The sequence below is a fragment of the Vombatus ursinus genome, unplaced genomic scaffold (assembly GCF_900497805.2).
Source record: "Vombatus ursinus unplaced genomic scaffold, bare-nosed wombat genome assembly UNPS02014772.1, whole genome shotgun sequence".
Classification (NCBI taxonomy): Eukaryota; Metazoa; Chordata; class Mammalia; order Diprotodontia; family Vombatidae; genus Vombatus; species Vombatus ursinus.
This window is the reverse complement of record NW_020954550.1, coordinates 19795687-19809079: the sequence shown is the minus strand read 5'-3', so window position 1 is coordinate 19809079 and position 13393 is coordinate 19795687. Positions and strand designations below refer to the sequence as shown.

At 37.3% G+C, this 13393-nt stretch overlaps 1 protein-coding gene across 2 annotated transcripts in view; it reads left to right on the top strand.

Moving 5' to 3' along the window:
* Positions 1 to 13393, top strand: part of GPBP1 (GC-rich promoter binding protein 1) — a 111029-nt gene that overhangs the window by 28937 nt on the left and 68699 nt on the right. The window lies entirely within an intron of this gene.

Below are 13393 nucleotides of genomic sequence, written 5' to 3'. Positions count from 1 at the left end.
AAATTGTTTTCCTGGTTCTGCTCACTTCACTCTGCATCAGTTCATAAAGGTATTCCTAGTTTCTTCTGAAAATTATAAATTCTGATATTCATATAACATCACCCTTATAAATATTTTTGTGAAAAGGAGTTTTTTCCTTCTTTCTTTGATTTCTTTGGGGTATGTGTTTTGTACTGGAATCTCTGGGGTCAAAGTGCATGCATAATTTCAGTGATGTATGGGGTAAAATTCCTAATTACCTTCCAGAATGGCTAAACCAAGACTTAGTTTCATCTGCAGAGCACTAGTGTGCCTATTCTTCTATAATCCTGCCAACATTTGTCATTTTCCTCTTTTGTTGTCTTTAGCCAATCTGATGGGTTTAAGGTGGAATCTCCAAGTTTCTTTAATATGCGTTTCTCTATTCACAATTAATTGATTTACAACATTTTTTTTTCATGTTTGTTGAGAGCTTGGATTTCTTTCCTTTGAACACTACATATTCATATGTCTTGACCATTTCCTAATTTGGGAATGGTTTTTAGTCTGATAAATTAGGATCAGTTCTTCATGTTTTATAAGTGAGACCTTAATCAGAAAAACTTGCTGCGAAGGTAACCCTCCCCCCCCCAGTTGCCTGTTTCTTCTCTAATTTTAACAGCATTGGTTTTGTTTGTGTGAAAACTTTTACTTTATATAATCAAAATTGTACATCTTATCTTCTGTGAACCTCTGTATTCCTTGTTTGGTTGTGAACTGTTCTCCTACTCATAGATCTGAAAGGAAATTCCTTCCTTGTTTTTATAATTAGTGGATTTTAATTCTTGTGTCTAAGTCATGTAAGTAGTTGGATGAAGCATATCTTAGTATTTGTTGTGAGGTTTAGTTGTAAGCTTAATTTCGGTCAGATCTCTGACTAATTTTCCCAGTAGTTGTCAAATAAGTGAGTCCTTACCCCAGTAATTGCGGTCTCTGGATTTATCAAGCATTATGCTGCTTATGTGTTTGTTTGCTTCTGTGTATTGTCTGTTTATGTTGTGTTACACTGATAAGACTTTTCTTTAGGGGCAGCTAGGTGGCGAAGTGGATAGAGTACCAGCCCTGGAGTCAGGAGGACCTGAGTCAGGTTCAGATCAGGCCCTTAGGCACATAACACTTACTGTATGACTCTGGGCAAGTAACTTAACCCCAATTGCCTTACCCAAACAAACAAACAAAAAAGACTTTTCTCTATTTTTAACCAGATTTATTGATGGTTGTTGCATTATAATATAGCTTGAGATCTGGTACATTACAGGTTTCCTTTTTTCCTCTTTTTTTATTCTCTGTTCCCTTGAGATTTTTGACATTTTGCTCTTTTGTGTGAATTTTTTTTTTTCTAGCTCCATATAGTCTTTTGGTAGCTTCCTTCAGTGGTACAGCACTGAATAAGTAAATTAATTTGGGTGGTATTGTAGTGTTTATTTTATGGGCACCACCTATTCAACATGTTATGAGGAATTTCTTTGTTGTTCATTGTGGGGGGTTGTGGGGAGGGAGTGAGAGGGGGAGAAAATAAATGCTGGTTAATTAGAAAAAGTAACAGAATTTAAAATTTAAAAAGTAGGAGGGATAATTAATTTTTCCAGTTAAGTCTATATTTCTGTAAAGTTTTTTTGTAGTTGGATTCATATAGTTCTTGGGTATTTCTTGCTAGGTAGACTCCCAAATGTTTCATATAGAGTGTAGTTCCTTCAAATGGAGTTTTTATTTCTCTTGTATCTGAATGGTTTGTGTGGTTCTTTTTTTGGGTTGGTGGTGGTGGTAATGGTAATATACAGAAATACTGATTTATTAGTGTTTTGCAACTTTGCTGAATTTATTAGTTTTCAGTCAATCTTTCATTGATTCTTTGGTTTCTTTTAAGTATTTTAGCAATAAAAAGTGATACTTGTTTCCTCTTTGCCTATGTTTATTCCCCATTTTTTTTTCTTGTCATATTGCTATGTCCAGTATTTCTAGCACTGTTAAATGACAATGGTGATAATGGACATCCTTCCTTTATCCTGGTCTAATTGGAAAGGCTTATTGTATTAACAAAAGGCCCATTTAAAATCCTTTGATATAATTATATTGTTTTTATTATTTGTATTTCATAATTTATCGTTCTTTGTGTTAAACCAACCCTGCATTCTTTGTTTAAATCCAACCTGGATATAGTATATAAATTTTCTAATATGTTATAGTTTATTTGCTCATTCTTTTTTATATTTATATCATGTGTTTTAATGTCACTCAACCCCCACCACTCTTATAGAGCCATTCTTACCATACAGAATAAAAAAAAGAGACAGAAAAAATGTCAATAAAGCTAACAAACATCTCAAAAATCTGATGTTATATGTACTATTCCACAGCTATGGTCCTTCCCCATCCCCGCCCCCAGTTCTGCAGAGGAATTTACATTTATCCTTTGAGGTCAAGCTTGATTATAATTTTTTTATTATTACATTGTTTTGTTGCTTCTATTTACATTGTAGTCATTGTATATATTATTTTTTTCCTTGACTTCATTGGGAAAGCCATTGGATTCCCTAGATCAGATGGCGTGGACATTTTAGTCACTCCTTTTTCATAATTTAATTCTGCTTCCCAGAATGGTTGGACAACTCCACCAAAATGCATTAGTGTACCTGTCTTCCATAACCCCATCGACATTGATTATTCTCTGTGTTTTGAAATCTTTATCAGTTTGCTGTTAACACTCATTCTTAAGGCCCTCCTTTTGATCATACATTTCCAGGATAGTACGCTTTATGCTACTTTTTTAGCCTGTGTCATTAGTTTTTTTTTTAAATGGCCCTTTGAGTCTCCTGTTTTGATTATTTAAGAGCTTATAGTATTCCACGATTCAAAGCTATACAGGATTATTGGGAGGATGCTGATGTTGAAGATTTTTCTATGTTAAATTTTGGGTTGGAATTATGGAAGGTACTTTGCAATTTCCCAGATGTCATCTAACCTGTCCTCTTTTTCCTAGTCAGTTCTGGGTTCAGCTCTTTCTTCTACTATCTCTAATATATACATTGGCCATAAAAGATGTCTTGGTTAAGTAAATTTAATTAATATTGAGCTGAAGTGAAGGTTCTTCCCCATATTTATTTTAGTGAAGGATAGGGATAATGGTAGAGATGTGGTCTGTGATTTCATTGGTATAGGGTACTCCTATACCTACTATACCTACTCGTATACCTACTCCTGAGTGATGTAGCTACCTTTATAATTTGGTACCTTTTTGGTATTTAAGTGTAAGGGACAAAAATATATTTGCTATAGTTTTCAGTATCCCTTGATTTTAAAGTATGCAGAACATTCTTGCTCTAATGAACAGTATCTATTACTGAAACTTTTGTGCTGTAGTTACTACAGTTTCAGTTATTTGTGCTAATAAGTTTTTCTCTGAAGTTTTCATATTTTTCAGAAGGGGGACACTTTTCCACGTGTAATATTTAGCTGCAAATACCTCCAGTTTTTCTTTTAGTGTTTTACTTTCAAGAGAATTCCAGAAACAATTATGAGATTTTAACAGCAATATTGTACTAGTTGGGGAAGCTAGGTGGCACAGTGGATAGAGTGCTGGGCTTGGAGTCAGGAAGCGTCATCTTCCTGAGTTCAAATTTGGTTTCAGTCACTACTAGTTGTGTGACCCTGGGCAAGTCACTTAACCCTGTTTGCCTCACTTTCCACATCTGTAAAATGAGCTGGAGAGGGAAATGCCAAAGCACTTTGATATCTCTGCCAAGAAAACCTCAATTGGGGTCATGAAGAGTGAAATATGACTGAACGACATCGTTCAGAAACAGCCATATATTTCAAATAGTATCAGTAGTCATTGAAATGATCATATTAATAATTGCTACTTAAATGTGATTCCAATCCGATAAATTAATATTGAGCATCGGTTTTTGTTTTCTGGAAAAAGATGACAAAAAATAAGTTACCGACTTGTATATGTTAATTCATGTTGTCCCTTTCACCTGAAATGCCTTTATCATCTCTTTCAAGGCCATAATGATGCTTACTGTCACCGTTCTAGCCCTCTTTCATTATCCTTTCCCCTTTTCTTCTGAAGCACTTTAGCCCTTATAGTTTTTACTTCATAGTAAAATATTCGATTTTTTAAATCTTTCTTGCATGGTTTGATTTTTTTTTCAGCTTTGTTAATCTTTTTTTTTTTTTTAGTTTTTTTTTTTTTTAGGCAATTGGGGTTAAGTGACTTGCCCAAGGTCACACAGCTAGTAAGTGTCAGGCGTCTTCCACTTTATCCACTGCGCCACCTAGCTGCCCCCAGCTTTGTTTCTCCGATGCAGAAGCCCTACTACAGTGGCTCACTGTTATCTGGAAGTGACTGTTCTTGAAGACTGTCCTAGTAGAGTGCTAGCTCTGTCAGGTTTTTATCATGATGGAAAGATTTTGAATATGATAGATAGACAGGATCATTACTAATAGGCCACTTGATTGTGAATTCTTTGGCTATGTCAACCCATGAGGAAAAATACAAAATGTCCCCTAGTCTTGTGTGAAATGGCTGCTAGTCTTGTAAGACTCCTTTACACTTATTCATTGATGGTGTAAGGGTGATATTTGAAAAGGGGGCAGAAAGCGCTAATGATCACAGAGTTCTTAGATCATTTGTCAATATTAAATTGTTTATTGTTACTTTAAATGAGAGATCCTTGTGCAGTTACCAAGTGAACATATTACTGGAAGGAACTGAATTAATAAAGTCACAAGACAGAAATTGGAGCTGAATGGAAGAATAATTTTTTTAGGAGGATCTATCTCCTTGAAAAGGCAATGAACAAGTTGGTGTAGTTGAACTCACTGTGTAGTCACAAAAAGCATTTCTTGGGTGGCTTCATATTTATGTGCTTGTGATAAGTTTTGACAACAAAGACTACCATGAAATAATTGTAGCTTATGACCAACATGTCTTAAGCAGGTTGAAGAGATAGAAATTTGATTTAAAAAAAAAAACTTGATAAGAATTTCCAAATTGAATCATCTTACACTGTGATACTTGGGAGGCTTAAGTACAAAAATGGGCATACAGTAGGTGAGGATGGTGAAAAAAATGTTGGAAAATATGGTCTTGGAGTAAGCAATGAAAGAGGCCAAAAACCTGTAGGCTACAAGTAAGCCTCATAATTATATATTATGTGTATTCTTAGAAAAAAAGACTAAGAAAATGTTGGAGCATTGAATAACAACATTACAAATAATGGAATTAATTATGTTTTAGTGGAAGAAACAACTTGGGTACCAATAAGGGAGCTGTTCCTGAACACTGAATTGTTAAAGCAAAGATCAAAATTAACAAAAGCCAGAAGAAAGAATAAAAATGAGAAAAAGATAGGGGGTGCAATTAAAACAACACTAACCTGACTTATTTAAACAAGTTATTAATGCTGAAAAATGGGATGTGTATAGAGGAAAAGACATTGAAACACAATAATTTGACACAGAAGTTTTGCTGTTAGGGTGCTTGCTCTTATAAAGAGATCAGAGTCTAAGCGGCTTAATAAATGCTCAATTTTTTGCAAAGCAGAATGTTACAACCTTCTAGTTTAGAATATTTACTTTTTACTAATTTGTAAAATACTATGGAGAAGGGTGCTGGAAGATTATGAACAATATTTCCAACTAAAACAGAGAAGAACAGTATGAACTGATTGATCATCCAGGACAGCACAACCATCATACTTGGATCTAATAGTTAATTTCCTCTGTGAGGAGAACAAAGATGTGAAAGTGAACTCGGAAGAGGAAGTCTGTGCTGGAGTGACACATTTATGAAGGCATTGAGGCAGGGATTCAGAAAATACTCTAAGGAGGGGAAGATACCAAAAATGTGGACAAAAATATGAGATCTTATTTGTTTTAAGAAAGATGACTGAAAAAATAGTTGCCAGCTTTTGTGTTTCTACTCTCCTAGATATGTGAGACTTTCATGAGAATAATACCAATGTATAAAAGTTCTTTTTAAGGGTATTATTAGGGTTTTTAGAAATAATAATTGTGAAGTAGACAATTTTTCTATTGCATGATCACTTAGAAGATGTAGAGACTGCAAGAACCTACTATGTGCCTGTGGTTGATTATGAAGAAATTGAGAGTTCAGTTTCCTTTTAGTGATCTTTTAATTTACATTGTGATAATCACTGTATTGTTTTGCTTGTTTTTCTCTGTATTACTTTATATAAATCTTAACATGTTTCTCTGAATTTCATTTCCTGTTTCTTCCTTTTTTTTTTTTTTTGGTGAGGCAGTTGGGGTTAAGTAACTTGCCCAGGGTCACACAGCTAGTAAGTGTCATGTGTCGGAAGCTGTATTTTGAACTCAGGTCCTCCTGACTCCAAGGTTGGAGCTTATCCACGCTGCCACCTAGCTGCCCCCATTAACTGTTTGTTTATGGCACAATAATTAGATTCACATGCCATAGTTGGTTTTTTTCTACCTACTTCCCAATTATCGGACGTGGTTTCCGGTTCTTTGCTTATTGTCTTAATTCAAATACTTTATTACAGTAAACTTTTTTTTCCCCTATTCTTGACTTCTTGGAGTATATAGTAGTGGGGTTGCTAGGTCAAAGAATATGAGCAATTCTTGCATAATTCCAGGTTGATATTCACAACTCCAACATCATGCATTAGTGTTTCCCTTCATATAGCCCCTTCAACATTGACTCTTCTCATTTTTCCCATCTTTGCCATTTCCTAAGAGAAACCTCACATTGTTTTAGTTTGTATTTTTTGTTTATTATTACTGATTTGGGCATGTTTTGATGTAGTCATTTATAGTTTGCAATTTTTCTTCTGAGAACTGAATATCTTTGACCATTTATCTGTTGGGAAAAGGATACCTTTTGTCATTATACATAACTTGAACAAACATTGCAAATGGTGAATTGGGCACAGGATGGAATCGAGCAGTCTACAAAATTACCTTTGGGAAATTGCATACATCTTTTAATTGACTCCCCAGACTTCTCAATGAAACCAAGGCCATATTTTTTTTTTTAATACTGGTATTCACTCTTTCTTTGTTGTCATATGGCTGGGGATCATCAAACAGTGAAGTCTTCGAAGAATTGAAAAAAAAAAAAAAGTAGCACCCAGAGGGCATTGGAAAAGTGTGAGTTAGGTAGGCCTCAACTCTTCACAAGCAAGGGATTACTTGTTTTTAGAAGCTGAAGGGGCTATCATCAAAGAAATAGATAAATGATAAAGAAGTGTGGAAAGAGTGTGCTCCATTGGTATCCTTGTGATATAAAGAGAAGAGTAGGATCCCCTCCAGTTCTTTATGGCGAATTTAGGGGAAATCACCATCAAGATAAAGAGTTGGCTGGGTTGTGATCTACATTGTTGGAGTATCTACCCAGGTGAGATGGAGTTCATTTGACTGTGAATCTTGTTTCCCTTAATACTAAGCTTTTTGAGGGAAGGGATAATTTTTTTTTTATTATTTCAAAGAGTTTAATGATTTCTAAAGTATGTATATTGAGATTTTAAAAATAAGTATAAAGTTGATAGTTATGTTTATGAAATCCTTTTTAGAATTCTGCTTTACATAAAAAAATTTGTTGCTGCCTCTTTTTGAATGTTAATTCATTTTTAACCCTTACTGCGACCCATCTTCCACCTCTTTGCTATGATAAAGAAAAACATTTAGGCAAAGCTAAGTGAATATCTAGCATTGTATACCACCACATTCCACATTTTCATCCCTCTGCTTTTATACTGAGAAGAGGGAAGTTTGTTTCAATGTAAAATTCTGGCGTTTTAAAGGAAGCAAGTCAGTAAAGATTTAAGTGCTTATTTTATGCCAGGCACTGTGGTAGATGCTGGAGATACAAACAGGTGGAAGACCCTCCGTTCTCTCAAGGAGCTCACAGTTTAATGGGGAGGCAACATGAAAACAACTGAACACAATTAAGCTCAATGCAAGACCATTTTGAAATAGTAAACAGAAAGACGGCACTAGAATTTAGGGGGATTGGGAAAGTCTTCCTGTTGAAGGTGGAGTTTTAGCTGGAACTTGAAGGAAGCCAGGAGGTGGAATTTAGCATTCCAGGCATGGGGCTAGTGAGAGTCTGAAGATGAAGGGTCTTGTTTGAGGAGTAGCAAGGATGCCAGTGTCAGTGGATTGTGTGCAGTATGTGAAAGGGGGTAAAATGCAGAAAGCTTGAAAAGATGTGTAGGGGGCAGGTTATGAAGGGCTTTGCATGACAAACAGGATTTTATATTTGATCCTGGAGTCATTAGGATCCCCTAGAGTGTATTGAATAAGGAAGTGAGATGGTCAGACCTGTGCTTTAGGAAGAATATTTAGATGGCAGAGTGGAGGATGGACTGAATTGGATTGAAGTATGGAGAGACTTGTGGCAGGGAGACCAACCAGTAGGCTACTGAAATAATGTAGGCAGGAGGTGATTAGGGCCTGCACTTTCGTGGAGGTGCCGGTGTCAGAGGAGAGAAGGGGATTGTATGTTAGACATGTTGGGAAGGTAGTAGGTTCAACTTCTGCCTTAGCTGTCTTTGTTACATACTGGCTGTGAAATCCTGGGCATGTCACTTAACCTCGTCAGTACTCTAGGTCAGTGGTATTAAAACTGAGGTAGAAGGATCTTCCTGGGCCACATAATGACTTACAAAACTATAAATTAATATTACCTGTGTTAATATATTATTTATTTTGTTTAACATTTTCTGAGTACATTTTAACCTGATTTGTTGTAGTTTTGACACTTCTGGTCTGGGCAACTCTGAGACTACAATTTGCAGAGAAGCTGCCATTCTGTTTTGGTGGAGGGAGCTTTCTCTCCTAGTGAAGTCATAGGCCCAGTCCCAACTGTTTAGTGTAGTGTTCCTCAAGAACTGTTTTACATGATAGAGAAACTCAAAAATGGATATTTTCTTGCTTAATCATGGTTGTTAAACAAGCCTGAGGCAGAGCATGAATTAAAGCCCAGAGTAGCTGAATGTATTCTGTCTCTAAAATTATGTTGACTCTTCCTGCAAACATTTTATAGATCCACTTTTATAAGTTCCAATAACGCGTTTATTTCAAACATTTAACTTTATAGAAATTTAACTCATGCTTTTTGCACCATATACATTTCCTAATGTGTGTATTCAAATCCCAATAAAACCTGCCCTTATCATTATCATGCACAAAAGAAAAAAAAAATTGTTCAAGACCACCCTGCAAAACAACTGCACTTAAGAGCTTGTTAGTTAGGATAGTGGATAGAGTTCAAGACTTGGAATCAGGAAGATCTAGGTTCATGCCTCTTCTGTGTACTATCTATTGCCATGAACAAATCAGTCAGTTAACATTTATTAAGCGCCTCCTATGTACCAGGCCTTGTGCAAAGACAGTCCCTGATCTTGAGCTCATGACTAAATAGGGGAGACAACATACAAATAATTATGCACAAATTAACTATATGGGAGGGGAAGGGAATAAGCATTTATTAAGAGCCTGCTGTGTGCCAGGCATTGTGCTAAGAGCTTTACAAATATCTTCTCACAACAATGCTGTGAAATAAGTGCTATTGAGGTGAGGAAAATGAGGCAGACCATAGATTAAGTGACTTGCCCAGGGTCACACAGCTATTAAGCATCCAAAGTGGGATTTGAACTCAGATCTTTCTTGACTCCAGGCCTGGTGTTCTATGTACTGTGTCGCCTAACCATATATAGGACATACTGGAAATAATCAACAAGGAGGAGGTGCTAGGATTAAGAGAGATTAGGAAAGGCTTCTTGTATAAGGTGGGATTTTAGCTGGGACTTTTAGGAAACCAGAAGGTGGAAATGTGGAGAGAAAGCATTCTAGGCATGGGGTAGGGGATAGCACGTGGGGGAGAACCATACAATGTAAATGCTTGGAGTCTGGTGATGGAGCATTTGTTTGAGGAATGACAAGGATGCCAGTGTCACTGGATTGTACAGTACATGAAAAGGAGTAAAATGTTAGGAAACCTGGAAAGATGTGTAGGTGGGGCAGGTTATAAAGGGTTTTGAATGACAAACACGATTTTATATTTGATCCTGGAGGTCATGAGGGTCCACTAGGGTATTGAATAGGGAAGTCAGATGGTCAAGGCTATGCTTTAGGAAGATAACTTTGATTACTGAGTAGAGGATGGACTGAAGTGGGGAGAGACTTGTGGCAGGTAGACCAACCAGCAAGCTATTGCTAGTCCAAGCTTGAGGTGATTCACACCTACACCATCATGGTGGTGTCAGTATCAGAGGAAAGCAGACACATGTGAGAGATGTTATGAAGGTAAAATCAACAGGACCTGGTAATAGATTGGATATGGGGAAATGAGAGTGAGGAGTCAAGGGTGACTAGGAGGATAGTGGTATACTTGATAATAATAGAGAAATAATAATAGATAATAATAGAGAAATTTGGAAGAGGAGAGGATTTTGAGAACAGAGAATTTAATTCACTTTTAGATATGTTTGGATATGTAGTTTAAGATGTCTACAGGACATATGAGACTGGACATTGGCAGAGAAATTGGGGCTGGATTAATTGACTGGAGAATTATCAGCATAGAGATGCTGTTTGAATCCTTGAGAGCTGATAAGATCACCAAATGAAATAGCATAGAGGTAGAAAAGAGCCCAGGATAGAGCCCTGTGGGACACCCGTCATTAACAGGTGTGACCTGGATGAAGAACCAACAAAGGAGGTTGAGGAGAAATTAGATAGGTGGATGAAATAGGACATGGTAAGTAAACCAAAAATGTAGAGAAAAGATGGTATCAAGAAGAGGGTGATCAACAGTAAAAGGCTGAAGAAAGGTCACAAGGATGATGATTGAGCAAAGGCCATTAGGTTCAGCGATTAAGAGATCATGAGTAAATTTGGAGAGTAGGATTTCTGTTGAATGACAAGGTTGGAAGCAAGACTTCAGAGAGTTAAGAGAGAGAGGAAAGAAGTGGAGGTACTACTATAGAGTACCTTTTGGAGGAGTTCAGCCACAAAAGGTGGGAGAGATATGGATGGCCACAGTTAGAAAGGATAGTTGGGTCAAGTAAGGGTTTTTTGAGGGTGGGGGAAACAGGCATATTTGTAGGCAGCAAAGAAACAGCCAGTAGACTGATTGTAGACACATGAGAGAATGGGAATGATAGAGGAGGCACTGTGTTGTAGACAGGATGGAATGGAATCACTTATGCATGTAGAAGGATTAACCTTAGTAAGGGCCACCTCATCATGTGAGATGGGTTAAGGAGGAGATAATGGCAGAATGTATTTTGGTAATAGGAGATGAGGAAGAGAGAAGTGGGAGCTCTTGGCAAATAGTCTCAATTTTTTAAGTAAAATGAGGCAAGGTTCTCAGTTGAGAGGGTTGAGAGGAAACCATGGGAGATTTGAGGAGTTGTTATAGTCTGTCGATTTCACCATTGCAACATTTCTCCTATGTCCCTCTTCTCTCCTGACAAAACTATGATGCAGGCCTTTGTCACTTCACACGTGGACTACTACAGTAGTCTGCTGTTTGGTCTCCTTGCCACAAGTCTCACTCCACTCCTTCGTTTGGCTGCCAAAATGTGTAAGTCCGACCATGTTACTCCTATGCTGTATAAACTCTAGTTATTTTTTTATGGAATTCAAAGTCCTTCATAATCTAGTTTCCCCTTACCTTTCCAGTCTTCTTAACACCTTAAATCCTCCACTCACTCTTTGATCCAGTGACATTGGTGATCTCTTCATTCTCAAACAAAACATTACATCTCCATGCCCATAATGCTCTCCCTCCTCATCTCTGTTTCCCCTGGTTTCCTTCAGGTTCCAATTAAAACCCCATCATCTACAGGAACCTTTCCCAATCCTTAATTCTAGTGGTTTTCCTTCTGTTAATTATTTCCTGTTTATCCTGTATATAACTTGTTTGTCCATATTTGTTTTCTTTCTTTTCTTCCCCATTAGATTGTGAGTACATTGAGGGCAGGAGACTGTCTTTGGTCTTTCTTTGTATCCCTAGCGTTAGCGTTTGCACAGTGCCTGACACTAGCTGACTAAAGAGCAGCTGTGGTGAGTGGAGTTAATTAAGGAGGTGTAAAAGGATTGCTTTGTAGCAGTGAGGGCCTAATTGAGGTTGTGAAACATAAATTTGTAATGGACCCGGTCAGTATGGTTTCATGTTTTCTCCATCTATTCCTTAACATGAGTTTAGGAATGAAGGCATTTGATGTTGGGAGTGATCAAGGTTGAGGCTTGGTAGAGCAAGATTGTTAGGAAAAGAGTGTAAGAGACTGGAGGACAGTGTAGAGTTGAAGTTGTTTACCAAGGAGACAAGATGGGGAAAGGAGAAAACTGTGGGGTTGGAGATCACAGTATGTACAAAGAAGAGCATTTGGGGTTGTAAACCTGAGAGTTGGAATGACAATAGATTGTGATCAGATAAGATGGAAGTGGTCATTTGTATGATAGGATCAAAGGGATTTCTCTGGAGCTGAAGTGGACTGGAGAAGTAGGTCATATGAAGTGAGTGATTTGAAGAACTGAAATTAGAGTGTTGGAGGGTCTATCTATGTATTTTGAAGTCCTTTAAGTTTATTATAGAGAATAATATGTAGCCGATGATGCCTACTTTGTTGGGGAGTTGTGAGACGCAAATTTGATTAATATATGTGTTTTACAAGCTTTAAAGTACTATATAAATGTCATTTGAGGTCTATAGGAGGTAGTGAAAGGAAGGCAGACATTGGAGTAAGTAAGCAAGACCTAGATTTGAGTCCTGTCTTATCACCAACAGGATCCTTTCTCCTTTCCCCACTTTTAGCTCCTTCCTCAGCCCCAGACCTTCTAAGACATGGTGATATGGAAGATAGGGGCAAGAAAGAATTGGAGTGGTGTTCCCTTCTCCCACTCCCTTGCCTTCCTGTTTTGCCCTCCCCTTCTCACCCTCCCTCCATCCCCTCCCCCTCAGTTACCTAGAATCCATCTAATTGTTACCTGCTTACAAGATTTGTGTGGGAGGAAGGCAGTTTCTTACTAGGTTTCATTCTGGTAAGACCACCAGGCCTTATAATTTGCCTTATTTCACTTCCTATGGTCCTGCATCCAACCTCTGTGCTCTGAAGATCTCTCTAGGGTAAAGTGCCCCCCCCCCCCCACCCCGCCCTTGCTCTGTACTGTCTGTTTGCCCTTCATTTCATTGAAATTTTTTGCATTTTATTTTGTGTTACTTGAAGGGAACTTTTTGGAGAGTAGAGACTAAGGGTTTTTTTGGGGTTTTTTTGGTTTTTGTTTTTTTGTATCTGTAGAACTTACTCAGTACTTAACGCTTAATAAAGTGCTTGGTGTTCCTAGCACTTAGTAAAGTGCTTAATAAATGCTTTTTCATTCA